General features: G+C 37.8%; 1 protein-coding gene across 1 annotated transcript in view; it reads right to left on the bottom strand.

The window, feature by feature from the left end:
- Positions 1 to 26,280, bottom strand: part of TECTA (tectorin alpha) — a gene marked incomplete at both ends in the record, with an annotated part of 117,270 nt that overhangs the window by 21,501 nt on the left and 69,489 nt on the right. The gene's annotated exons all lie outside the window — the stretch shown is intronic.

The following is a 26,280-nucleotide window of genomic DNA, read 5'->3' as shown; positions in this document are numbered from 1 at the left end:
AAGCTAAAGGATTTCATCATCACCAAACTAGTATTACAATAAATGTTAAGAAGAAGAAGAAAAAGAGATAGAAAATATGAATACGAAAATATTCCAAAGGAAAAACCTCTCACTTACAATGGCAAACACATAATAAAAGCAGTGAATCAAACAATTATAAAGCTAGTACAGAGGTTAAAAAGCAAAACTAAGAAGATCATGTGTAATTACAACAGTAAATTAAAAGATACACACAAAAAGAATAATAACTACAAAAATATAAACATGGAGGGAGTGAGTAAAAAGGGTAATAATTTCAGAATGTCTTCAAATGTAAGCAAACATTATGTTAAAATAGATGGCTAAAAACATAGCTTGGCATATATGAAGCAGAGATAACCACAAATCAAAAATCTGCAAGAGATATACAAGAACTAAAAAGAAAATAATCCAAATACAACACCACAGAAAGTCATCAACATACAAAAGAAGAGCACAAAAGAATAAGAAAGAAACAGAGAAGAACAACAAAAAATCAGAAAACAATGACTAAAATGGCAATAACTACAAGCAATCGATAATTATTTTAAATGAAAATGAACTAGAAGCAGATCTCTGGATACATAGCTTGGTCCTTTTCACATGCACCTAGGTCCAGCAGAGGTTACACAAGTTGTGGATGGTTGATAGCTCCAAACAAGTTGTCCAGGGCCAGTCACAGACAGCATCTGAAATTGGCCTACACCAGAGTCCCTCCACATAGGCCCAGAACCAATACACCCAGCTTCAGACAATAGCAGAGTAGGATCCAATAAGCTTCACAAGCAGCATATCCACAGGGAGATATCAATAGGCACCATCCCTACTGAGGCGAATTCTACTCCATGTGGTCAGCACCTACACAGCAGCTTGTATGCTGTGTTGGAGGTTGAGCCTCACTGTCAACCAGCCTGAGGGTCGATCCCACACACAAATGGGCCAACAGCAATCAAGACTCAATTACAACAGGAGGACCCACATAACACACAAGGGATATTAGAGCGCCCAGCTCAGGTCATCAGGGAGACTGCACCACTGGGTCCTACCACCTACTACATAAAGCCACCCTGCCAAGACTAGGAGTCATAGCAGAACTACCTAATACATAGAAACAAAATCAGAAGATATCTTGAAACAAATTAAAATGAAAAAACAATGATTCAAAATCTGTGGGACACAAGGAAAGCAGTCCTAAGAGGGAAATTCATAGCATTATACACCTATCTCAAGAAACATGGACAAGCTCAAATAAACCATGTAACTTTTACACTTAAGGGAACTTGAAGAACAACAAAGTCTAGAGTGAGTAGAAGGAAGGAAATAATAAAGATCAGAGTAGAAATAAATGAATTAGAATCTAAAAAACCAATACAAAAGGTCAACGAAACCAAGAGCTGGTTCTTTGAAAAGATAAACAAGATTGACAAATCTTTAACCAGACTCATCAAGGGGGAAAAAAGAGATGAACCAAATAAATAAAATCAGAAATGAAAGAGGAAAAATAAAAACTGACACCAAAGAAATGGAAAGGATTGTAAGAAAATATTATGAACCACTATATGCCAACAAATCAGAAAATCAGGGCCAAATGGACAAATTCCGTTTTGAAACATACAACCTTCTAAAACTAAATCAGGAATAATCATAGAATTTGAAGAGACAGGTTACAACTAGTGAAATGAAGCAGTAATTAAAAAAAACTCACAACAAACAAAAGCCCTGGACCAGATGATTTTACAGGTGAATTTTACCAAATATTCAAAGAAGAGTTAAAACCTATCCTTCTCAAACTATTCAAAAAAATTCAAGATAGACAAGACTCCAAAGTTCATTTTATGAGGCCAGCATTATCCTAATTCTAAAACCAGATAAAACACAACAAAGAAAGAATGTATAGGCAGGCCAATATCTCTGATTAACAAACATAGATGCTAAAATCCTTGACAAAATATTAGCAAACTGAATCCAGCAATACATTAAAAAGATCAGCCCAGATGGAGTAGCTCAGTGGTTGAGCATCGACCCATGAACCAGAAGGTCACAATTCGATTCCAGGTCAGGGCATGTGACCGAGTTGTAGCTTGATCCCCATTAGGGGACATGCTGGAGGCAGCTGATGAATGATTCTCTCTCAACATTGATGTTTTTAACTCTCTCTCCCTCTCCCTTCCTCTGAAATCAGTAAAAAACATATTTTAAAAAATCAGCTCTAGCCAGGTAGCTCAGTTGGTTAGAGCATCACCCTGATACTCCAAGGTTGTGCATTTGATCCCCAGTGAGGGCACATACAAGAATCAACCAATGAATACATAAATAAGTGGAACAACAAATCAACCTCTCTCCCTCCCCCTGCTCCAATCAATCAATCAATCAATCGATCAATCAATTTTTTAAAAAAGATCATACACCATGATCAAGTGGGGTTTTATCAGGGGATGCAAGGTTGGTAAAATATCTGCAGATCAATTAATCTGATACACCACATAAACAAAATGAAGGCTACAAACCACATGATCATGTCAACAGATGCAGGAAAACATTTGATAAAAAGAGCACCCATTTACGATAAAAACTCTCAGCAAAGTGGGAATAGAGGGAACATACCTCAATGTATTAACGACCATGTATGACAAGCCCACAGCCAGCTTCAAACTCAATGGGCAAAAACTACAAATGTTCCACTTATGATTGGGAACAAGACAGGGATGTCTGCTTTCACCACTCTTAGCCAACATAGTAGTGGAAGTCTGAGCCACAGCAATCAGAAAGAAGAAATAAAAGGCATTCTAATTGGAAATGAAGAAGTAAAACTGTCATTAGTCGGAGATGACATCATACTGTACATATAGAACCCTAAAGATTCCTCCAAAAACTACTAGAATTGGTAAATGAATTCAGTAAAGTAGCAGGATACAAAATAAACATCTAGGAATCAGCTGCAATTTTATACACCAATAATGAACTATCAGAAATGGATACCAAAAAACAATCCCATTCACAATTGCTGCAAAATTTAAAAAAATACTTAGGAGTAAATTTAACCAATGATTTTAAAGACTTGTGCTCAGAAAAATATAAGACACTAAAGAAAGAAACTGAAGAAGATACAAATCAGTGGAAGCATATACCATGTTCATGGATATGAATAATTAACATCATTAAAATATCCACACTACCCAAAGCAATCTACAGGTTCGATGCAATTCCTATCAAGATATCAATGGCGTATTTCACAGAAGTAGAGAAAATATTTCAAAAATTTATATGGAACCACAAAAGAACCCAAATAGAGACAGCGATCTTGAGACTGAAGAACAAAGTTGAAGGAATCATGCTGCCCAATGTCAAACTACACTACAAGGACATAGTAATCAAAACAGCATGGTACTGTCATAAAAACAGACAAATTGATTTATGGAAAAGAACAGAGATCCCAGAAATAAATCCACAGCTTTATAGTCAATTAATATTTGACAAATGAGGCAAAATCATACAATGGGTAAAGATAGTCTATTCAATAACAGGTGCTGGGAAAATTGGACAGATAAAAAAAGAAATTAGACCACCTTCTTACACCACACAAAAGAATACACTCAAAACGGATTAAAGGCTTAAATGTCTGACTCAAAACTATAAAAATCCTAAAAGAAAACAGGCAGTAAAATCTCAGACACTTCTAATAGCAATATTTTATTTCTGATATATCTCCGTGGACAAGGGAAACAAAAGAAAAAATTAAAAAATGGGACTACATCAAACCAAAAAGTTTTTTGCATAGCCTGGCTGTCATGGCTCAGCAGTTGAACATCCACCTATGATCCAGGAGATCGAGTTTTGATTCCCAGTCAGGGCACATGCCCAGGTTGCAGGCTTGAGCCCCAGTACGGGGTGTGCAGGAGGCAGCCGATCAATGACTCTCTCATCATTGATCTTTCTCTCTCTCTCTCCCTCTCCCTTCCTTTCCCTGAAATAAAGATTTTTTTTTAAAGTTTTTTGCACAGCAAAGGAAACTGTCAACAAAATGAAAAGACAACCACTGAATGGCAGAACATATTCACCAACACATCTGATAAGGGGTTAATATCCAAAATTTATAAAGAACTTATAAAACTCAACCAAAAAAAAAAAAACAACCAACCACAATCCGAATAAAAAATGGGCAAGAGACCTGAAGAGTCACTTCTCCAAATGGGACACACAGATGGCCAAGAGACATATGAAAAGATGCTTAGTGTCACTAATCATAAGAGAAATGGAAATTAAAACCACAATGAAATATCACCTCACACCTGTCAGAATGGCTAAATCAATAAATCAACAGAAAAGTGCTTGTGAGGGTGTGGAGAAAAAAGAACCCTTGCACACTGCTGGTGGGAATGCAGACTGGTGCAGCCACTGTGGAAAGCAGTAGGAGTTACCTCAAAAAATTAGAAATCTGCCTAGCCAGTGTGGCTCAGTGGGTTAGAGCATTATCCAGTGCACGGGAAGGTTGCAGGTTTGAAGGTTGCAGATCAGGGCACCAACAGGGCTGTAGGTTCAATCCCAGGACCTGGTCATGGTATGTGTGGGTGGCAACCAGTTGATGTTTCTTTTTCACATCAATGTTTCTCTTTCTCTCTCTCTCTCCCTTCTCCCCTCCCCCCCCCCTTCCTTTCACTCTTTTCAAAACCAGTGGATAAAATATACTTGGGCAAGGATAAAATAAAATTAAAAGTGGAGCCGCCTTACGACACAGCAACTCCACTTCTGGGAATTTATCCAGAGAATCCCGAAACACTATTCAAAAGGATACGTGCCCCCCGTGTTCACTGCTGTGTTATTACAGTAGCCAACATTTGGAAGCAGCCCAGTGCCCATCAGTAGATGAGTGGATAAAACGACTGTGCTACATCTACACCATGGAACACTACTCAGCCATAAAAAGAAGGAAATTGTATCTTTTGTTGCAGCCTGGATGGACCTGGAGAGCATTATAAGTGAACATAAGTGAAATGAGCCAGTCAGAGGAAGACAAGTACCATATGACCTCACTCATATGTGGAATCTAACTATGTGGAAACTGAACTAACAAGCAAAATAGAGACAAACTCACAGATAGAGAGCAGGCAGGCAGCTCTGTTGCAGGGGTTGTTTGGGGGTGGAGGGGTTGAGCAAAGAAAAAAGAGAGAAAGAACTCATGGACATGGACAACAGTGTGGTGATAGCTGGGGTAAGGGGGCGGTTGGAGGCAGTAGAGGGTATAGGGGGATAAGTGGTGATGGAAAAATAAAATAAAGAGAAAAAAAATAAAAGGAATTCCCTTCAAAATTAAAAAAAACAGAAAGTGAGCTAAACTAAATGCTCCAATCAAAAATAACAAATGGCTGAACTGATAACAATACAGGACCCAAATATATGCTATCTACATATACCTACCTAAGAATGAAAAGAGCAAACAACTTGAATGTAAAGAGATGAAAAAATATTTCATGCAAATGAAAACAAAACAAAAGCTGGGATAGCAATACTTGTATCAGACAAAATATACTTTACAAGGTGTAATAAGAGACAAAGAAAGACATTTCTTAATAATAAAGGATTAATAAAGCAAAAACATATAATTCTTCTAAACATTTACACACCCAGTGTAGGTGTACCAAAATATATAAAGCAAATATTGATGGACATAAAGAGAGATTGACAGTAAGAGACTTTAACACCCTATTAACATCAATGGATAGATCATCCAGACAGAAAATTGACAAGGAAACAGAGGTCTTAACTGACACGTTAGACCAGATGGATTTAATTGGAATGTTTAGAACACTTCATCCCAAAGCAGCAGAATATACATTCTTTTTAAGTGCACATGAAATATTTTCCAGAAAAGACCACGTTAGGACACATAAATAAATTTAAGAAGATTGAAATCATATAAAGCATCTTCTCTAACCATAGTTATGTGAAATTAGAAATCAGTTAAAAGAAAAAACTGATAAACACACACAACTCATGGAGGCTAAATAACATGTTACTAAACTATGAATGGGTTAACAATGAGATCAGGGAAGAAATCAAAAGATACCTTGAGTCAAATTGAAATGGAAACACAACTACTCAAAATTTATGGGACACTGTGAAAGCAGTCTTAAGAGGGAAATTCAAGCATTACAGGCCTACCTGAAGAAACAAGAAAAATTTCAAATATAAAATCTAAATTTACACCAACAGGAAATAGAGAAAGAACAACAAACAAGGCCCAAAGTGAATTGAAGGAAAAAAGTATAAAGACCAGAGCGAAATTAAACAAAATGTAGTGTAAACAAACAATACAAAAGATCAATGAAACCAAGAGCTGATTATCAGAAAAGATAAATAAAACTGACAAACCTTTAACCAGACTTATGAAGAAAACAAGAGAAAGAATCCAAATAAATAAAATCAAATATGAAAGAGGTGAAGTAACACTGACACAACAGAAATACAAAGGATTGTAAGAAAATATTATGAAAAACTATATGCCAACAAATTAAACAATCTGGAAGAAACAAATAAATTCCTGGAAAACATACAATCTTCCAAAACTGAATAAAGAAGAAACAGAAAATCTGAACAACCCAAATACAACTAATGAAATCAAAGCAATAATAAAATAAATTAAAAACCTCCCAAGAAACAAAAGTCCTGGACCAGGTGGCTTCACAGGTGAATTTTACCAAACATTCAAAAAATAACTTATACCTATCTTTCTCAAACTATTCCAAAAAATTCAAGAGGAGGGAAAACACCCAAGAACATTTTACGTGGCCAGCAATATTTTAATTCCAAAACCAGATAAAGACACTATGAAGAAAGACAATTATAGGTCAATATCCCCGATGAACACAGATGCAAAAATCCTCAACAAAATATTAGCAAACCAAATTCAGCAGTACATTATAAAGAGCATAGGTGTGGGAAGATGGTGGCACTTTGACAAAAAGCAGAGAGCACTTGCTCACAGCCACAGACTCAATTTACTGCTAAAATACTGTGTGACCAACTTGGAAAAACCAGAGAAATATACCTGAGTGTACATATTTCGAGTAGGGAGCACTGAAGAAACATCATAGAGTCTGCTAAGAGAGTTTTGGGTATAGAAAGGGGGATTCCCCCTCCCCCTTGAAGCCTGTGCTGGCCTCTGAGGCCCTAGGGCTAGCAGCTGCAAAGCTCCCTCCCCTTGGGAGTGTGGACCTGGCCTCCAAAAGCTGGGATCTCAAACCCAGAGCAAAGGAGAAGGGAAGGAGAGCCCCATGTGGAGGGCAGAGGGACTCAGGGGAACAGTGTGCCTGCAAGGAGGGAAACAAAGCTTCTAATGGCGGTCATGACAGGCATCTTTCACACTGGGTACTGACCATAGGAAAGGCAGTTCAACAGCGTATGGCTCCCGAATAGAAAGGGGCCAGAGGGCTGCACTGAGCAGCCACATGCAGGGACCCTCTGGCTTCCTGTAAGGCACTGTGAAGAACCCCAGAGAGCATTTAATCTGTGTGGCAAGGGAAGGGGAAGAGAGCGCTTCCGCCACCAGAGATGGAATAGAGATGCCTGTGGGGTGGAGCAGGTCTCCAGCCACCTGAGCTCCCTGTGGGGAAAATCTGGGATTTCTGACCTTCCCTGAGGGGTGCATGGATAGCACACAAAGAGCTGCCCCAGCTTTACTGAGATCAGCTGTGCAGGGGAGCTGCATGGGAATGACTTTGTGACCTCTCTTACATGGTGCCTACGCATGGGGGAGGTGGGACCTTGCAGGGAGGATTCTCTGCTTGTGTGTTGCTTTGTGCATTTTTGAGTTGTTGACTGCTGAACAGGCGTCCACTTTCCTGGCTTGCACTGGGGAGACAGACCAGCAAAAGCTGGGATTTATGTCTACATTGTGTAGAGTTTGAAATTAGTGTGACCCATGCAATCAGCCAACCAGATCTTGGAAAGGAGGGGCAGAGCATGTCTACTTCTCCTGCAGGCTAGGAGCACCCCCCCCCAACAAGAAAGGGGCCAGTTCAGCTCACTGAGCCCCCACATATCTCCTGCAGGGCACAGTCCTGAGGGAGAAGGGAGAACAGCTCACAGGAGGACATTACAGTGGTACCTCGGTTTTCAAATACAATCTGTTTGGAAGATTGTACAAGTTCTGAAACGTTCAAAAACCGAGGGATCAACAGCTGACAGCTAGGCCTCAGGGTCTTATACTCAGTGGAAGCCACATGGCATGTTCAACTTCTGAGGCAGTTCGAAAACTGAAGCATTTACTTCCGGGTTTACAGTGTTCGTAAACTGAAATGTTTGTCCATGGAGACGTTCAAAAACCAAGGTACCACTGTACAAGAGTAAGTCTCTCTGGGACTAGAACTGGAGGAAAAGCTTAAAACCCCTGCTGGGGGATGGGGGGTAAAGTGCTCACTGGAATGTTTTTTAATCGAACCCACTGTGCCCAGGCCACTGAAACTGCCCATATAGAAAAGGCAACAGACTGAATTCAATCTGAACTGCAGCAGGCCATCTTGTGGGGAACTAGAATTGGAGGATAGGGTACAGACTGAGGAGCTGGCTTTGAAGCAGAGACTGACTTCCCCACAGTGAGTGCCTAACAGCAAAACCTCTCAGTAAGGGGAGCAATATCCCGAGCTACAGTAGCAGGCCTGCACCCTAAAAACTTTTCAGAAGACTCTGGAGTAAGACCAGACAACCACAAGAGGGAGGCAAAGTAGCTGACAAGAGGAGGTGGTCCTCAGAGACCCTCAGATCAACCAACTACCTAAGGACACCAGAGCCAAACCTGGATAGCTCCTGATGTTGGCTGATAAAAAAGTACCTCCTAGGAGACCTGAAATCAGCATACAAAACAGTGAGCTGCAGACAACATAAGCTTCCTGATGAAACTCACCTGATTGACTTTGTTTTTTTCCTCAAGAAAAAAAGAGAAAAGGGAAAAAAAATTTTCAAAAAATTAATTTTTAATATTAAAAAAAAATTGTTTTGCTTTGCCTTTTTTTTTCTTCTTTGTTTTGTTTTGACTTTTGTTCCATTATCAAGATTTTCATGATATTCTCTGCTTAATTGCTGGGACATTATCATTATAACCAATAAGTTTACTGCTTTTCTCTATCGTTTCCCCCCTATCTCTTATTTGACTCCCTCTGTGCCCTGGCTTTATCTCTCTCTCTCTTCTCATTCCATTGGCATAACTTTTTCCCCCCTTTTCTTTTTTCCTCTTCTGCCTGTCTTTTTGTTTGATTGTTAGTTTCTGTTTCTCTTTATTGTATTTTTGTTTTTTCATTTTCAACTATTTTCCCATTCCTACACTCTACTCTTAATTTTTTGCTTGCCCATCTTTGAGAATCTTTTCTCTGCCTATTTTATCTCCCAGTAGCTTCTCTATTTTTTACTTTTTATTTTAGTTTATTATTTTTGTTTTTTTCTTTTTCATTACTATTAGCAATAATATCCTTTTCTCGCTCTTTTTTCTTTTCTTTTTTTTTTTTTTTGCTTCAGTATTTGTGCTCTCACTTCATTCTCCCAATTCTACTTTCACTTGGGATGTTTTCATAGTGATTGTCAGGATATTTTGTAAGATACTGCTTGTTCCCTAGCAGTTTGGTTGTGTACTGTCTTGCCTTGCCAGCACCCATACAACAGCTCATATGATGTGGTTGGGGCTGAGACACAGTTAGCCAACCTGAGAGAGGACTCCTCCCAAGAATGGGTCAACAACAATCTAGACCAAATCACAATAAGAGAGCCCAAAGAACTCACAAAAGGGACATGCCTAGAGCAAATAGCTCAGAAGTATAAGAAAAACACACCACTGAACTCCACTGGAAATACACGACAAAATCCCACCCCACAAGACTGGGAAACAGCAAATATATTTAAATATACAGACACAAACACTAAGAGCCACCAAAATGGGAAGACAACCCCCAAACTAAAGAAAAGGAAAAATTGCCAGAAAAATACCTTGATGAGATGGAGTTGAGCAAGTTATCAGAAATAGAGTCCACAATAATGGTTATAAAGATGCTCAAGGAAATTAAAGAGAACAAAACACTTAATGGAAAGGTCCAGGAAATTAGTGAAAACATGAAAAAAGAGCTAGATATAATAAATAACAACCAGGGAGAAATGAAGAATACTGTATTTGATATCAATGTTACACTGGAAGGAATTAAAAGCATGCTCAACGAAGCAGAGGATAGAATAAGTGACTTAGAAGACAAGGCAGAAAAAGCTACTCAATCAGAGAAGCAAAAAGAAAAAATACTTTAAAAGCACGAGGACAGTCTAAGGGAGCTTAGGGACAACATGATGTGAAACAACATTTGCATCATAGGGGTGTCACAGGGAAAGGAAAGTCATCAAGAGATAGAGAAATTTGTGAAAGAAATAAGGACAGAAAACTTCCCTAAGCTGGTAAGGGAGAATTTCTGCCACACAAGTTCAGGAAGCCCAGAGGGTTCCAAACAAGAGGAACCCAAAGAGACCCACTCCAAGACATATCATAATTAAAATGGCAAATGTTAAAGACAAAGAATATTAAGAGCTGCAAGAGAGAGAGAGAGACAACCAGTGACCTACAAAGGAACCTCCATAAGACTGATAGCAGATTTCTCAACAGAAACTCTTCAGGCCAGAAGGGAGTGGCATGAAGTTCTCAAAGTAATGAAAAGCAAGAACCTGCAACCAAGACTGCTTTATTTAGCAAGGCTATCATTTAAAATTGAAGGTGAAATAAGGACCTTTCCCAGACAAAAGAAAACTAAAAGAATTCAGTACCACCAAACCAGCATTGCAAGAAATGCTAAAATGACTGCTTTAAAAAAGAATAAATATTGAGAGAAAGGTACATCAGCATAAAGGGGGAAAATGGCATTAAATAAATATATATCAATAGTAACCTTAAATGTAAACGGAATAAATGGCCCAATCAAAAGACATAGGGTAGCTGAATGAAGAAAACATGACCCATATATAGGCTGTCTATAGGAGACCCAACTGAGAGCAAAAGATTCACACAAGCTAAAAGTGAAGGGATGGAAAAAAAATATTCCATGTAATTGGAAGCAAAGGAAAAGCTGGAGTAGTAATGCTTATTTCAACAAAATAGACTTCAAAATAAAGACCATAATAAGAGACAAAGAAAGTCACTACATAACATTAAAGGGATCAATCCAACAAATGGAAATAACCCTTATAAATATATTTGCACCCAATATAGGAGCGCCTAAATATATACAAAATTTCTTGGGGGACTTTAAGAGGGAGATCGACAGCAACACAATCATAGTGGGGGACTTTAACACCCCACTGTCATCATTGGACAGACCATCAAGACAAAAAATCAGGAGGGAAACACAGACCTTAAATGACACACTAGATCTAATGGATTTAATTGACATTTATAGAATATTTCATCCCAAACCAGCAGAATACACATTCTTCTCAAGTGCACATGGAACATTCTCAAAAACAGACCACATTAGGGCACAAGGCAAGTCTCTACAAGTTCAAGAAGAATGAAATCAAGCATCTTCTCAAATTACAATGGCATGAAACTAGAAGTCAACCAGTATAAAAAAAGTCAAAAATACTCAAACACATGGAGGCTAAATAGCATGTTATTAAACAATGAGTGGGTAACCAATGAGATCAAGGAAGAAATCAAACACTTCATGGAAAAAATGAAAATGAACAGACAACCCAAAATCTATGGGACACAGCGAAAGCAGTCCTGAAGGAAAGTTCATAGCAGTACAGGTGTACCTCAAGAAAAAAGAAAAAGCTCTACTAAACCATCTAACACAACAACCAAAAGAATTAAAAAGAGAACAGTAAGAAAAGCCCCGAGGAAGTAGAAGGAAGGAAAAAATAAAGATCAGAGCAGAAATTAATGACATGGAGACTAAAAAAAATTACAAAACATCAATGAAACCAAGAGCTGGTTATTTGAAAAGATAAATAAGATTGATGCACCTTTAGCCAGACTCGCCAAGAAACAAAGAGAGAGGACCCAAATAAACAAAATCAGAAATGAAAGAGGAGCTATAACAATTGACCCAACAGAAATACAAAGGATCGTAAGAAAATACTATGAACAACTATATGTCAACAAACTACAGAACATGGGTAAAACTGACAAATTCCTAAAAGTATACAATTTTCCAATTGGGATGAGGCAGAAAATCTGAAAGGCTGATAACTAATGAAATGGAAGCAGTAATAAAAAAAACTCTCAGCAAACAAAAGCCCTGGACCAGATGAATTTACAAGTGAGTTTTACCAAACATTCAAAGAAGAATTAACACCTATTAATCTCAAACTATTCCAGAAAATTCAAGAGGAGGGCCAACTCCCAAACTCTTTTTATGAGGCCAGCATCATCCTAATTCCAAAACCAGATAAAGATACTACAAAGAAAGCAAATTACAGGCCAATATCCATGATGAACATAGATGCTAAAATCCTCAACAAAATACTAACAAACTGGATCCAGCAATACATTAAAAAGATCATACACCACAACCAAGTGGGATTTATTCCAGGGATGCAGGGCTGGTACAACATCCACAAATCAATAAATGTGACACATCACATAAACAAAATGAAGGACAAAAGTCATATTATCATATCAATAGAAGCAGTAAAAGCATTTGACAAAATCCATCACCCAATTTTGATAAAAGCTTTCGGCAAAGTGAAAATAGAGTGATCATATCTCAACATAATATAGGCCATATATGACAAACCTACAGCCAACATCATACTCAGTGGTCAAAAACTAAAACCATTTCCCTTAAAATCAGGAACAAGACAGGGATGTCTGCTTTCACCACTCATTCAACATAGTACTGGAAGTCCTCGCCATAGCCATCAGACAGGAAGAAAACATAGAAGGTATCCAAATTGGAAAGGAGGAAGCAAAACTGTCATTATTTACAGATGACATGATACTGTACAAGGAAAACCCTAAAGACTGCACCAAAGTACTATTAGATTTGATAAATGAATTCAGTAAGGTAGCTGAATACAAAATTAACATCTGGAAATCGATGGCATTTTTATACACCAACAATGAATTCTCAGAAGGAGAAACAAACAAACAAAAAATACCATTTACCATTGCAACTAAAAAAATAAGATACCCAGGAATAAACTTAACCAAGGATGTAAAAGACCTGTACTCAGAAAACTACAGGACAATGAAAAAAGAAATAGAGGAAGACATAAACAATTGGAAGAATATACCATGTTCATGGACTGGAAGTATTAATATCATTAAAATGTCCATACTACCCAAAGCAATCTATAGATTCAATGCAATTCCTATTAAAATACCAACAACATATTTCACAGATCTATAATAAATATTCCAAAAATTTATATTGGACCAAAAAAGATGCTAAACAGCAGTAGCCATCTTGAGAAAGAACAGAGTGGGAGGGATCATTTTACCGAATATCAAATTGTACTACAAAGCCATTGTAATCAAAACAGCCTGTACAACAACAGAAATATAGATCAATGGAACAGAACAGAGACCCCAGAAATAGACCCATGCCAGTATGGTCAGTTAATATTTGACAAAGGAGGCAAGAGCATGCAATGGAGTAAAGACAGTCTCTTCAATAAATGGTGCTGGGAAAATTGGACAGGTACATTCAAAAAAATGAAACTAGACCACCAACTTACTCCATACACAAATATAAACTCAAAATGGATAAAAGACTTAAGTGTAAGTTGCAAAACCAGAAACATCCTAGAAGAAAACATAGGCAGTAAAGTCACAGACATCTCAGGTAGTAGAATTTTCACTGATACATCGTCCAGGGCAAGAGAAACAAAAGAAAAAATAAACATATGGGACTACATCAAACTAAAAAGCCTCTGCAGAGCAAAAGAAATCAGCCTCAAAATACAAAAGAACGCCACAGTCTGGGAAAACATATTTGCCAAGGATGCAACTGATAGTTCCCAAAGTGTACAAAGAACTCATATAACTCAACAAGAGGAAGACAAACAATCAAATTTAAAAATGGGCAAAGGTCCTGAATAGACACTTCTCAAAAGAGGACATAGAGATGGACAAGAGACATATGAACAAATGCTCAATATCAGTAATCATCAGAGAGATGCAGATTAAAACCACAATCAGGTATCACTTCACACCTGTCAGAATGGATACCATCAACAAATCAACAAATGACATGTACTGGTGAGGATGTGGAGAAAAGGGAACCCTGGTACACTGCTGGTGGGAATGCAAACTGGTACAGCCACTATGGAAAACAGTACGGAGGTTCCTCAAAAAATTAAACATGGAGCTGCCTTTTGACCCAGTGATCCCACTTCTAGGAATATATCCTAAGAATCCTGAAACACTAATCAAAATACATGTACTCCTATGTTCATTGCAGCACAATTTACAATAGCTAAGATCTGGAAAGAGCCCAAATGCCCATCAGTAGATGAGTGGATAAAAAAGCTGTGGCACATATACACCATGGAATACTACGCAGCTCTAAAGAAGAAAGATCTTGTACCGTTTGGGATGGTATGGATGGGCCTGGAGAATATTATGCTAAGTGAAATAAGCTAGGCAGAGAAAGACAAACATCACGTGATCTCACTTATATGTGAAATCTAAAGAACTTAATAAACTGATGAAGAGAGTAGATTCAATGACATGGAAGCATGGACCAGACTGACAAATCTCAGGGGGAAGGGAAGTGGTGGGTGGGTGGCAGGGCAGAGAGTAACCAAAGAATTTATATGCATATATGCACAACCCAAGGATACAGACAATCGTGTGGTGAGGGACTGGAGAGGGGGGATGGAAGGGGTCAATGGGGAGAAAAAGGGACATCTGTAATATTTTGAACAAAAATAAATAAAAATTAAAAGATAAAGAACATAAACAATGATTTATTCCTGGGATGCAAGGTTGGTACACTATCCACAAATGAATTAACGTGTTATACCTCATAAACAAAATGAAGGATAAAAGTCATATGATCATATCAATAGATGCAGATGAAGCATTTGACAAAATGCAACACCAACTTGTAAATAAAAATGCTCAGTAAAGTGGAAATATAGGGAAAGTACTTCAAAATAATAAAAGCCATATATGACAAACCCACAGTTAACATCATAGTCAACAAGGAAAAATTAATAGTGTTTCATTTAAGATCAGGAAGAAGAGATGCATGTCCACTATAACCTCTCTTATTCAACATAGCACCAGAAGTCCTAGTCACAATAATCAGATGAAGAAAAAATAAAAGGCATCCAAACTGAAAAGGAAGACGTAAAATTGTCATTATTGCAGATGACATGATACTGTATATACAGAACCCTAAATATTCCTCCAAAACACTACTAACACTACTAGAACTGAGAAATGAATTAGTAAATTAGCAGAATGTAAAATAAATAGCCAAGATATGGAAGCAACCCAAGTGTCCATCAATGGAAACTGGCTGTATTTTAATACACTGGTAATGAACTGTTGACAGGGAAACTAAGAAAACAATCTCATTTATAATTGCATTAAAAAATACCTACAAATAAATTTAACCAAGGGAGTAAAAGACCTGTACTCAGAAAATTATAAAACAACGAAGAAATGAAAGAAGATACAAATTAGTGGGAGTATATACCATGTTCATGGATAGGAAGAAATAACATCATTAAAATGTAAATACTGCACAAAGAAATCTATAGATTCAATGCAATTCATACTGAATACCAATGGAATATTTCACAGAACTAGAATAATTTTAAAATTTATATGAAACTACAAAAGATAATGAATAGCTACAGCAAACTTGAGAAATAAGAACAAAGTTAGTTATCTCGCTACCTGATATCAAAATATACTATGAGGTTATAATAATCAAAACAGTATGATACTGGCATAAAAACAGACACATAGATCAATGGAACAAAATAGAGATTCCAGACATAAATCCACACTTATATAGTCCATTCATATTTAATAAAGGTGGCAAAAACATACAATAGGGTAAAGACACTCTATTCAATAAATGGTGCTGGGAAAATTGAACAGATACATGCAAAAAACAAAAATAAATCTAGACCCCCTTTTACATCATATACAAAAATAAACTCAAAATGTATTAAAGACTTAAATGTAAGACTCAAAATCATAAAAATCCTAGAAGATAACATAGGCAGTAAAATCTCTGACATTTAGCAATATTTTTCTGTTATATCTTCTTGGACTAGGAAAACACAAGAAAAAATTTGAAAAAATGGGACTATATCAAACTAAAAAGCTTCTGCCCAGCAAAGGAAACCATTAACAAAACGAAAAGACAACCTACTAAATGGGAGAAGATATTCCCCAATGATATATCTGATAAGGGCTTAATATCCAAAATTTATCTTTTCAAAAAAAAACAAACTCATGCAACTCAACACTAAGGAAAAAAATCCAATTAAAAACTAGGCAGAGGGCCTGAACAGACACTTCTCCAAAGAGGACATACAGCTGGCAAAGCGACAAATGAAGAGATGTTCCTCACTAATCATCAAGGGATGCAAATTAAAACCAAAGTGAAATATCACCACACACTTGTAAGAATGGCTATCACCAATAAATGAACAAACAACAAGTGACAGCAAGGATGTATAGGAAAGGGAACCCTCATGCACTGTTGGTGTGAATGCAGGTTGGTGCAGCCACTATGAAAAACTCTATGCAGGTTCTTAAAAAAAATTAAAAACAAAACTGCTTCATGACCTAGCGATTCCAGTTCGGGATATATATCCAAAGAAAGTCAGATTACTAACTTGAAATAAAATATGCACCCTTATGTTCATTGCAGCATTCTTTACAATAGCCAAGATATGGAAGCAACCCAAGTGTCCATCAAAAGACAAGTGGATGAAAAACATGGTAGTACATATATAAAATGGAATATAACTTGCACACAAAAAAGGATGAACTCTTACCATTTGGCATAGCATGGATGGACCTAGAAAGCATTAAGCTAAATAAAATGAGTCAGTCAGAGAAAGACAGTTACCATATAATTTCACTTATATGTGGAATCTAAAGAACAATTAAAAGAAAAAACAAACAGAAACAGACTCAGAGAGAGAGATTGATAGTTGCCAGAGGGGAGGAGTTTTGGGGGACTGTGTGAAAAAGGTAAAGGGATTGAGAAGTACAGATTGGTAGTTACAGAACAGTGATAGGTAATGTAATGTACAGTCTAGGAAATGTAGTCAATAATATTGTAATAACCACGTATGGTGCTAGGTGGGTGCTGGAAATGTCGAAGGATCACTTTGTAAAGAATGTGATTGTCTAACCACTATGCTCTACACCTGAAGAAAATATAAAATAATATTAAATGTAAAAAAAATACTTTTGATTAAGTAAAAAAAGAAAGAGAATCCAAATATATAAAATCAGCAATGAAAGCGGAGAAGTCACATCTTACATTACAGAAATACAAAGGATTATAAGAAGATACTACGATCAATTATATGCCAACCTATTGGATGACCTGGGAGAAATGTATAAATTTCTAGAAACACTGAATCTTCTAAGATCTGAATGATAAGCAAAAAATCTGAACAGACAGGTAACTACTAAGGAAATCAAACCAGTAATTAAAGAATTCCCCCAAAGCAAAAGTTCTAGACCAGGTGGCTTCACAGGTGAATTTTAACAAACATTCAAAGAAGAATTAATACCTATGCTTCTCAAGGTATTCTAAAATATTAAATGGGAGAGATAACTCTCAAACTCAGTTTATGAGGCCAGCACTACCCTGAGGCCAGACAAGGACATTACCAAAAAAAAAAAAAAAAAAATCACAGGCCAATATCCCTGATGAACATAGATGCAAAAGTCCTCAACAAAATATTGCCAATTTGAATTCAGAATATATATATTTAAATATATGACAAATCAAGTGGGATTTATTCCTGGGATGCAAGGTTAGTTCAATATCCACAAATCAATTAACATGATATATCACAAAACAAAATGAAAGAAAAAAACAGTATCATCATATCAATAGGTTCAGATAAAGCATTTTCCAAAATCTAGCATCCATTTATGATAATAACTCTCAGAAAAGTGGAAATAGAGGGAACATACCTCAACATAATCAAGGCCATATATGACAAACCCATAGCTAAAATGATTCACAATGGTAAAAGCTAAAAGCATTTTCCTTAAGATCAGTAATAAGAATGTCCATTTTTACCATTTTCTATTCAACATACTATTGAAAGTCTTAGCCACAGCCAACACTCAAATGGGAAAGGAAGAAGTAAAATTGTTATTGTTTGCAGATGACACGATACTATATAGAGAGAACTCTAGAGATTCCACCAAAAACTATTAAAATTGATAAATGAATTCAGTAAAGTAGCAGGATGCAACATTAATATTTAGAAATCAGTTGCGATTTTATATACCAACAACAATCAGAAAGGAAAATTAAAAAAACAATCCTACTTACAACTGTATCAGGAAAAACTGCCTAGCTAAAAATTTAACCAAGGAGGTGAAAGATCTGTACTTGGAAAATTATATGACATTGAATAAAGCAATTGAAGGAGATACAGATAAACTGAAGGCTCGTGGATAGAAAATAATAAAACCATGAAAATGTTTATACTACCAAATAATCTATAGATTCAATGCAACCATATCAAAAATACCAATGGCATTTTTCACAGAACTAGAACAAAGAATAATCCTAAAATTTATATTGAATCACAAAAGACCCTGAATAGCCAAAGCAATCTTGAGAAAGAAGAACATAGTTGCAGGTATCCAGCACCCTGATATAAAACTATACTATAAGCCATAGTATTCAAAACATCATGGTACTGACATTAAACAGATACTTAAATCAATGGAACAGAATAGAGAACCCGGAAATAACCCCACACCATAAATTAATTTATGACAAAGGAGGCAAGAATATACAATGGGGTAAAGATAGTCTCTTTAATAAATGGTGTTGGGGAAACTGGACAGATACATGTAAAAAATTAAACTGCCCACTTTCTTTCACCATATACAAGAATAAAATCAAAATAGATTAAAGACTTAAATGTAAGACCAATACCATAAAACTCCTAGAAGAAAACATTTTATAAAACCTTTTATATCACTTAGTAATAATTTTTTTGTATATTTCCTCTTGGGCAAGGGAAACAAACAAAAAAATAAACAAATGCAACTACATCAAAATAAAAGTTTCTGGGCAACTAAGAAACTATCAATGAAACAAAAAGGCAATCTACTTAATTGGGGAAGATATTCACCAATGATATATTCAATAAGGGTTTAATATCCAAAATATGTAGAGATCTCATACAACTTAACACCAGAAAAACAAACAACTTGATTAAAAAATGGGCAGAGAACCTGAGTAGACATTTCTCCAAAGAGGACATACAGACGGCCAACAGACATATGAAAAGATGCTCAATGTCACTATTCATCAGAGAAATGCAAATTAAAACCATAATAAGATATGACCTTATACTTGTCAAAGTGGTTATTATCAATATATCAACAAACAATAAAAGCTGGTGAAGGCGTGGGGAAAAGAGAACCCTCATGCACTCTTGGTGGGACTGTAAACTGGTAGCCTCTGGAAAATAGTATGGAGTTTCCTTAAAAAATTAAAAATAAAACTACCCTATAATCCAGCAATTCTACTTCTGCGTATTTACAAAAAAGTCCCAAACACTTATTTGAAAAGATATAAGATTCCCTACAGCATTCTTTACAATAGCTAAGAAGTGGAAGCAACCTAAGTGTCCACCGATAGAAAAATGGATAAAGAAGCTTTGCCTATACAGCATGCAATGGAATGTTGGTCACAGAAAGGAAGGAAACCTTACCGTCTGTTACATGGGTGGGCCTAAAGGGTATTATGCTAAGTGAAATATGTCAGACAGAGACCACTGCCACATGATTTCACTTACATGTAGAAACTAAAAACATAAAATTTAAAAAATCAACGAACAAAGAAAGCAGAAACAAACTCAGATACAGAGAATAAGCCAATGGTTGCCAGATAGGAAGGGTGTTTGGGGGTTAGATGAAAAAGGTTAAAAAATTAAGAAGTACAAACTGGCAGTTACAAAACAGTCAGTGCTGTAAGGTACAGCATAGGAAATATACTCAATAAGGTTGTAATATCTATGTATGGAGTCAGGCAGATGCAAGACTTATCAAGGGATCACCTGCAAGTTACATAAATGTCTACGCACTATGCCACACATCTGAAAGTAAAACAATATAGAATGTCAACTGTAATTTAATTTACAAAAATATCTTGTAGGGCACGTGTTAAGATTAAATTAAATGGGTTAAGCAAAGATCCTGACATAGAGGAGGCACTGGAAGAATCGTAGCTGCTGTTGCAGGCGAAGGCCCAGCCCCCCCGCGCAGGTGGCGAGGATTTTACACCATGGTGCGTGACATACCTGCATCACAGGCCGTCCTCGCTGGGGCAGCCCTCATTTTGCACCCTTCCCCAAATGAGCAACATCCTGTAGATACAGCCGCATCTGGTCGTGTCTATGCTGTCCATCTTGCACTTTTCTAGACTAGGAATCCCCGTGAACTGCTGGAAAGCGGTCATGACGGTCCAAGTTGGGTGAGCTCCCAACAAGCAGACTATGGCACAGAGACTGGGCACTTAGTGCACTAACTCACTTTACCAGAACAGTGCAGTTAAAACATCTGCAGAGATGTTTTAATTGTACTACAGGTCTATGCTTCTGTCTGGTCACTGTTTTCTGCTTTAACTATAGACTTAATAAAATCCTGGATATCAGCTACAGATAGGACTCAGATTCAAGGGTCAATAGATACAGGAGGAGATCTTCCAAGAGGATTTTCCTTAATTCACTTCAAGATGCCACTGCTGATAACTTTAATCCTCAAAGTGAAGTAGCTCCTGGAACCAAGTATTTCCTCCTTCCAGATCTGTAAAATATTCTAGAGGCCAGCAGCCTCAGATATGCAGAATAATTGAGTGGATGGTCTGGGCTATTTCTGATAAGTTAGACATTACATAAGTGGAAAGAGAAAAATAACCTGACACATGTGGATATGATAAAGGGTAAGTAACTCATCCCACAGGAGACCTTGATTGTGAAACTAGCACCACAGTAAAGTGACTGCTCTCTTAATTAGACAACAACAACTGGTAATTACCCTACGTGCTAATAGCTAGATATGCCCTCTCTTTCCAAAGAAATCTATTGTATAAACAAGCCCCCAACTTTGAATTGAGACAAGTAGATGCACATTATTTGTTCTGTGAGTTAGCAGTTATAAGCTATTGTCAAAACCCAGGAACTTTCTGATGAAAAGCAGTTAGCAATGTTTATAGTACTAATGGCTGCCAAGAGCTGTACTGTGCCTTTGCTGGAAGTTCCAAGGGCTTTTATATGCATCATTTCATAAACACTTCTGGATTCTTTTTATTTACAAAATGCTCCTCAGGAGAATAACAGAAGTAACAATAACTAATTACTGAACTGCTAGGAACCACATACCAGGCAAGGCACCCGGCATAGATTATTACACAGTATCATCGAGTAGGTATTATTAGTCACATTTCATAGATGGGACAGCTGAAGCTCAGAGTAATGACACACATTGTTCAATGTCACACACAAGCCATGGCTTAGCTAGGTTCAAGCCCGAGTGTCATTCTCCTGTGCCACAGGCTTCCAGGATCTCTGTTGAGGGGTGCATGACATGCTTGCTAGATGGCTACATTCAGTGAGGCTCCAGACAGGGGAGCAGAGATGAGAACTGTGCTTTTCCAGTCTCAATCCTGGTTATTTCTTCTCCCAGATTGTGAGAAAATGGAATTTATTATTCTTATCTACTACATGTTTTGCCTTTTCCTTTCAAATTATCAATATTTCTAAAAGTTAACTTCAAAACCCACCTCTCCCAAGAAGTCTTCTTTGATTGGCTCTACTATTTTTTTTAGGCTTCCCTCGAGGATATTTTTTCCATTGCTTTTCAGAGAGAGTGGAGAGAGAGAGAGAGAGAAGAGGAAACATCGATGCAAAAGAGACACATCAATTGGTTGCTTCCTGCTTGCATACCAACTGGGTCTGGGATTAAGCCTGCAATTGAGGTATGTACCCTTGGCTGGAGGCAGAATCATGACCCTTCAGTCCACATGCCAACTGGACCAGCTCTAACCACTGAGCCAAACCAGCTAGGGCTGATTAGCTCTACTATTTAACTCTACTTTCTCCTCTTTCTGAAACAATATTTAAGCAAATTTCCCACTGAAAGTGAAATTGAGGGTAACTTCAACATTTATTTTCTTTTACTTATTCTCAAAGTAAAGTCAACTTAGTTGTTCTTGAACAAGTCAATGCATCTTTACAAAAAGGAGATAATATTTATTTTTGCCTAGTTTATTTACAATTCAGACATTCAATTTATTAATGATGCTATTATTTTTCATTTAAAATTGATTAGTGCCCTAGTCAGTTTTGCTCAGTGGTTAGAGCATCAGCCTGCAGGCTGAAGGGTCCCAGGTTCGATTCCAGCCAAGGGCATATACTTAGGTTGCAGGCTCGATCCCTAGCCCCAGTCGGGGTGTGTGTAGGAGGTAACCAATCAATGTGTCTCTCTCACATAGATGTTTCTCTTTCTCCATCTCTCTCCCTCCCTCCCTCTGAAAAAGCAATGAAAAAATATCCTTAGGTGAGGATTAAAAAATAAAAAATAAATTAAAAAATTTAAAAAAATAAAATTGATTAGTTGTGTGGGATGTTATTTTTCACTTGTTATTTCATTTTGTAATGATTTTCTTGTTTTTAAAGTGCATTTATTTTCCTCTCTGGAATAGATTTTTAAGTTTCTTAAGGCAGGGAACATGCTTTATCATCCCTAACAATACCACTAGCATAGGAATCTGCAAATAGCAGATACTCAATTTGCTGTTAACTGTCTACTCACCAATATAAGGTACTGATGTTGTTTAAAGAGAAAATGGACTTAAGACAGAACCATGGGCTAAATACCTTCTTCAGGCAAGGCCTTCCTCACTGAGTATTACGCACATAAAGAATTTACACAGGTCAAGATGGTGGAGCAGATAAAAGCAGTGCTTGCATCCTCCCAAAAGCACATCAAAATTACAACTAAACTGCCTGGCCGGGCGTGGATCAGCGGTTGAGCATTGACTTAGGATCCAGGAGATCATGGTTAGATTCCTGGTCAGGGCACATGCTCGGACTGTGGGCTCAGTCCCCAGTTAGGGGTGTGCAGGAGCAGGAGGAGGAGGCAGCTGATCAATGACAACTCTCTCATCACTGATGTTTCTATCTCTCTCTCTCCCCTCCCCTCCTCTTTCTGAAATCAATAAAAAATATTTTAAAAAATTACAACTAAACTACAGAACCGTCATTCAGAACTTACTGAAATCTAGCTGAATGGAAGTCCTACAACTAAGGATGTACAAAAGAAGCTACATCGAGACTGGTAAGAAGGTGGAGAGGCTCAATGGGCTGGTCCCCTACCCATGTGTGCTGGATAGGAATCTGGAGGGATATCTTGGCTGCAGAGGTCCCGCTGAGGATCGAGGGGTCCCAGGCCCACACCAGGCCCCCAAGACCAGGGTTCTACTGCCAGAAAGAAAGGTCCCCATAACTTTTGGCTGTAAAAACCAGCAGAGATTGTGGCCGAGTGAGATGGAGGGCTCCTGGAGTCCCAGGAATTCCTCTTAAAGGGTCCACGTGGACTTACTAGGACTCACTTGCTCCGAGCTCCAGTGCTGGGGCAGCAGTTTGAAAAGTGCCAGAGGCATATGGGGAGGAACAGAATTGATGGGCCTCAGGGAGAGAGCTGGGGGGAGCAGCTTTCTCCCAGACAAAAGTGCTAGCAGAGGTCATTGTTCCTTTGCTGAGCCCTCCCCCACAGAGCCAACTGGGGTGCCCCATATTTGAGTCTCCATCAACCTGGCTATCTCTATTCTCCTCAATCTGGTGATTCCCTGGGACCCTGCCCCATGCAAATTGCAGGCCCACTCAAGCTGTTTCTAGTGGCTTTTCCATATGAACTGCTTGTATTGAATCATGCTTCAGACTTTCCTAAAATCTCTCAAACTAGTAGTATCTGGCCTCAGTGTGCCAGGAGGCCCCAGGCCTGGCAATAGTGGCAGCCAGCTTTGCTTTGTAACTTTACCTCTTCTGGGCACCTCCAAGCCCAGCACAAGTAGCAGTAATCTGCAGATCATTCTGTAGCTCATGCTGGGTGGCCTCTCACAGAACATAGGTGGTGGCTGGCATTGGCCTGCACCTCCTGGGAGACCCCAGAGCCAGCACACTTGTGGAGAGCTATAGACTATGTCAAAGTACCACCCAACCACCTCCATAAGTGACACATGCAAAGGAAGGACTCACCAGAGCCCCACTGAAGTAAGTGTTTCTCCTGGGATTGGCCCTTGCACAGCTGATTCTCCAAGATGGTCAATGATCACAGCCAGTCCTTGCAGCTGATTAGCCTGGAGGTAAATTCCTCCCATTGATGTGCCAACAGAATTCAAAGCTCAACTACAACAGGAAGGTACACACAGCCCACATGGGGGGGCAAGGCACACACCTGGAATCCCCAGCTTGGGTAAATAGGAAGGCTGTGACACTGAACCCTACAGGACACCTACTACATAAGGCCACTCTACCATGACTGGGAGATGTAGCAGCTCTACCTAATACATAGAAACAAACACAGGGAGGCAGCCAAAATGAGGAGACAAAGAAACATTTCCTAAATAAAAATAGAACTAAGCTCCAGAAAAAAAAACTAAACAAAATGGAGAAAAACAATCTACTAGATTCAAAGAAAAATACTGGTTATAAGGATGCTCAATGAACTTAGGGGAAGAGTAGATGAACTTAGTGAGAACTTCAACAAAGATAGGAAACATAAAAAAGAACCAGTCAGAAGTGAAAATTACACTAACTGAAATGAACAATACATTATAGGGAATCAACAGTGGAGTAGATGAAGCAGAGGATCAAATCAGAGATTTGGAAGATAAGAAAGCAGAAAACACCCAATCAGAACAGTAGAAGGAAAAAAGAATAATAATAAAAAAAAGAGGATAGTGTAAGGAGCCTCTGGGACAACTTTAAGCATATCAACATTCACATCATGGGGTGCCGGAGGGAAAAGAGAGAAAGTAAGAAATTGAACACCTGTGTGAAAATATAATGACAGAAAACTTCCCTAACCTGGTGAATAAAATAGACACATAAGTCCAGGAAGCACAAAGGGTCCCAAATGAGAGGAACCCAAAGGGGCTCACACTAAGATGCATCATAATTAAAATGTCAAAGGTTAAAGACAGAGAAAATCTTAAAAGCAGCAAGAGAAAAGCAGTTAGTTACCTACAAGGGAGCTCCCACAAGGCTGTCAACTGATTTCTCAACAGAAACTTTGCAGGGCAGGAGGGAGGGGCAAGAAGTGTTCAAAGTGATGAAAAACAAGGACCTACAACCAAGATTACTCTACCCAGCAAGGCAATCATAGAATCAAAGAACATACAAAGAGCTTCTCAGACATGAAAAAGCTAAAGGAATTCATTATCACCACTCACCAGCATTACATGAAATGTTGAAGGGCCTTCTTTAAGAAGAAGAAGGGGGAAAAACATTAAAAATATGAGTAATAAAATGGCAGTAAATACACATCTATCAACAATTGAATTTTAAAAACAAAATTAATGAACAAGCAGACCAGAAACAGACTCAGAGATACAGAGAACATTTTGACAGTTGCCAGATGGGAAGGGGCTTGGGGGATGGGCGAAAAAGGTGAAGGGATGAAGAAGTACAGATCGGTAGTTACAGAATAGTCACAAGGATGTAAAGTACAGCACAGGGAATATAGTCAATAATACTGTAATAACTGTGTATGGTGTCAGATGCGTATGAGATTTATACAGATGATCATTTAGTTAGTTATATAATGTCTGATCACTGGGTTGTACACCTGAAACTAATATAATATTACATGTCAGCTGTAATTGAAAATAAAATATTATTTAAAGTTGAAATAAATAAAATTTATAAAGTACAAAGTAAACAATTTAGTGGGTGATATGTTTTACCAAGTGATATCTACAAAGGACATCTTCATTAGCTAGATGTTTAAGACCCTATATATAGGGAAGCAAACGGTAGGTGTGGGGGCATCACATTAAG

The sequence above is a fragment of the Miniopterus schreibersii genome (genome assembly GCF_964146895.1).
Source record: "Miniopterus schreibersii genome assembly, chromosome: 20".
Taxonomy (NCBI): Eukaryota; Metazoa; Chordata; class Mammalia; order Chiroptera; family Miniopteridae; genus Miniopterus; species Miniopterus schreibersii.
This window is presented reverse-complemented; position numbering and strand designations above follow the sequence as displayed.